Raw genomic sequence first — 3,930 nt, 5'->3', positions numbered from 1 at the left:
GAAATATATATTGAAGAAGATAAATATGTTCATTTGAATTTATACGTTTTTGCGTCGTAACTCCTTTATTATTATTAATATGTATATATATATATATATATGGGTTGGTAAATGTGCGTCTTATATGCATATACATACGCATACAAACGTATGTTTGCATGTTTATAGATAGATAGATAGATAGATAGATAGATAGATAGATAGATAGATAGATAGATAGATAGATAGATAGATAGACAAACAACATATGTCAGATATGAAATGTTTTATGTTGAAACTTACATATATAAAGGAAAATGCAAATTTTCTTTGCTAAATTAACTTATGTAATAGAAGCTTTGTTCGTTTAAGGCTGTTTCATGAGAGCATCGTTAAGAGCAAGAAAAAATATTGCTCGGGAAAAATAAGGTGACATCACCAAGAAAGCAAATTGAAATAATATGCCATGCGAAAGTACTTGCTTTCTGACTGTTTGTTTAATTTACCACACATCTGCATGGTATTTTTTTTTTTTTTTTTTTTTTTTTTTTGTCATTTGGTGGAGTCTCTGACAGAATTTTTTTTTCGTAAGCATTAAGTTAATTAGAGAACACAATATAACATAATAAAGAATGAAGTAAATCTAAACACAATAGTTGCTACTTAACGAATTGTTTTTGTTTTGTTCTGTTTTTCCTTGCGGTTATTGTCAAACATGCAATATAACTGCATTCATCGGGATACGTATGTCCTTAACACTAGCAGATTTTTTCTTTGTTTTTTTGTTTGTTTGTTTTTTTTTGGGGGGGGGGGGTTGCACTGTTTGTGACTCTCTATTTTACTTTGGCACATACCACATACTTACTGCTGAAATGTGAGAAGTATCATCAACAAAACTACTTCGATATATTATTGTTGCTTATAGGAGCGAACTAGGATCTTCTACTTGGTCACGATACTTGCAACATTTTTCAGCGTAATTTCCAACAGATTGTACCCTTTCTACTTAAAATGAACAGAATGCATAGCATTATGCATTTCAGAGACTCTATGTCATAAAGACAAGACGAGAGTTTCATATCTAGAATGGCTTTCCCCATATGTCTGTTCAATGAAGGCTACGCGATAATGACAGTGACCAATAGGTACTCTATTTATCAACTGCAGTGGGCGTGAAATACAAAGCCATTTTCCCCCAATATATCTAAGTTAACTCGTTGGATTTGAAATTAGAATGTCGAGAAATGAAACTAAATACTGTAAGAGATTTAGTTTGGTGCTCTACCACTTACGTAACTACAATTATCGCATGACATGTCTGCAATAGATTAGCGAATATACTTTCCACATAATACCAGTTCTCCCGAAAACTTGAAGAATCAGGGACATTAATATTCTTCCGCCTCCTCAATCGGTTACCTCGATTTGCTGCTTAAATGGACACGTACACACCAACATAAAAACAGAAAGAAATAGCATTAAATGAAATATTGATTTTGAAATACGATAACTTAGATATATTGGGGAAAACAATTTTGAGTTGTGATGCTCCAATTTTTCAAGTATATTCTTCAAGTGTAAATGAACTTAAAGGACCTCAATTGAAAATCGAAACGTTGTTGCTAAGAAATTCTGGTATGAGCTCCGTGCAAGCAAATCATTCCTTTATATATATAACCTCTCCCACAAAAATAAACATTTTTCTAAAAGTTTCTAGGCTTCTGTCATAAATAATTCTTTTTCTTTTCTTTCCTGCCCATTTGACATAAAGATCAATATCTCTGTGGAGACGTGAGGAGTATAATCAACTGGATTTTACTTCAAATAACTTATACTTAATTTATCTAGCACAGGGTAATGGAACATAAGGTTGATTCTTAAACATAACCACACAGATATTATCTGTAATTTGTTTTTTAAATTCAAGTAGATTGGTGTTTACAGACGCTATCATTACTTTCTTCTTAACGCTGATACCATTCAGTAAGTTATCGAACACTAACTTAATTACTTTAAAATGTTTGGCCTCTGTGACACGGTACTGATGATAGATCTTCTAAACTTAGACTAAAGGTATTTCAAAAATTAAACCAACACCTTTTAAGACTATGATCATATATTTTCAGTCCAAAATATAAGAAGAATATGACTACAAACAGATCGACTAAAGATGATAAGAAACTTGAATTGAATAATCATACCTACGATAGCGAGTTTTAGTTGTCCTTTGTTCCCTTTTCAAATTATTAGATGAGTCAATGTGAAATAACTTCAGATTAAAATGAAGCCTTATTGCATACATCTGGTCAATGTTTATATCTTAGACTGAGGAGGGAGGGCAGCAACCTTTTACGAGGTGCCCAACACTGGGGTGAGAAAGAAGTTATCTCCCGTCAGGAGACCTGGCCTGAATCCTTGCAGCAGAGTAGAATCGGATAAAAGCACGTTCAGACCATAAGTTGGCGTTAAGTACATCAACGAATTAAGTCTGCTGCCTATCACCAACAACAAAAACACTTAACTTTATTCGACAAGGATCTGATATTTAGTTGTCCTGCTTCAAAAACATTTTATTATCCATTTTTTATTTTGAATCATTGCCTGGTACTTTAGATGTTGGATAGATGCTTAAATATTTGTAAGCGTCTCTTCCTCCAAGAAGTTATAAAACAGTGCCGTCTTATTTTCTAATACCAAGTATTTTATAAGTAGAATTGTACCACTGAGTCATGAATTTATTACCATCTTCGTACTTACGAACGGAAATATAAGCACTTCGCTTGCCCCACTCCAGTACAGTCAGATTATTCTGATAAAATGCATGCATATCAATATATATTGTTGCAACAATACAATAAACTTATGATCTATGTCAGCAATGAGCTTTGTAGATTTTGTTATAAACATAATCCGTCACTTTTTTAACATCATGACCTGGTCCACAGTGAGGTGCTTTCAGTAACTACTCCAATACAAATATTTGGGACAGGTTTCTAGTCTAAGGATACTATACTCTCCACTCACCAGTCACAAAGACTACAAAGTTATGGGGGCTCTCCTTTCACCTTTCACTAAAGCATTAAAAAAATATTTGGATTGCCGTGGTTCAACTGCTGAATACATCGTCTACAGACTGGCTGAGTCGGTTTCGTGAACGAACTCAACCCCACTGCAAGATACACTCAGTTCAGAATTGAAGCAACCACGAGAGCTTTCGGAGTGCTCGCCAGTTTCTTATTGCTAACGAAATAAACTGAGAGCTACAGAAGTATGTAATGCTGTGGTGAGGACAAGATGCCATCTACCGAATTTTCAGCTAAAATGTAATGGAAGTCCGGTAACTAACAAGTCAACATTGGAATAAATTAGTTTGCAGTGAGGAAGAAAAGGAAACGTAGGACGTTCGATGGATGATCTTCATCAGGAAGCGTTATCACCGATGGCACTGTTACGCCATAGTTTCCATAATTCTATTACAAAGATGTGTGTTTGATACATATTTTTAAATAATATTTACTGTCTACCGAGTTCAGAGATTTATTACCTACTGCAATAAATAACCAGTACACTAAATCTTCATATATATATATATAAATATAGGGGTTGACATAAAGATCAATATCTCTGTGGAGACGTGAGGAGTATAATCAACTGGATTTTACTTCAAATAACTTATACTTAATTTATCTAGCACAGGGTAATGGAACATAAGGTTGATTCTTAAACATAACCAGATTGATAGCGATATTTTTGATACACACAGAACAAAAAACAGTAGAGAAGAGTAAAAAACACTTGCCTTTAGTTAATTTAGTACAATTGTTTCACAGTTAAGAGTAAAATACTCTATTCTGATCTTCAGCTAAATATTCTAATAAATTTGTTAATGTCTAAATAACTCACGTTAATTTTGACCATGTGAACATCAATACCACGTGAGGAAGACGTTAA

The sequence above is a fragment of the Octopus bimaculoides genome, chromosome 2 (assembly GCF_001194135.2).
Source record: "Octopus bimaculoides isolate UCB-OBI-ISO-001 chromosome 2, ASM119413v2, whole genome shotgun sequence".
Classification (NCBI taxonomy): domain Eukaryota; kingdom Metazoa; phylum Mollusca; class Cephalopoda; order Octopoda; family Octopodidae; genus Octopus; species Octopus bimaculoides.
This window is presented reverse-complemented; position numbering follows the sequence as displayed.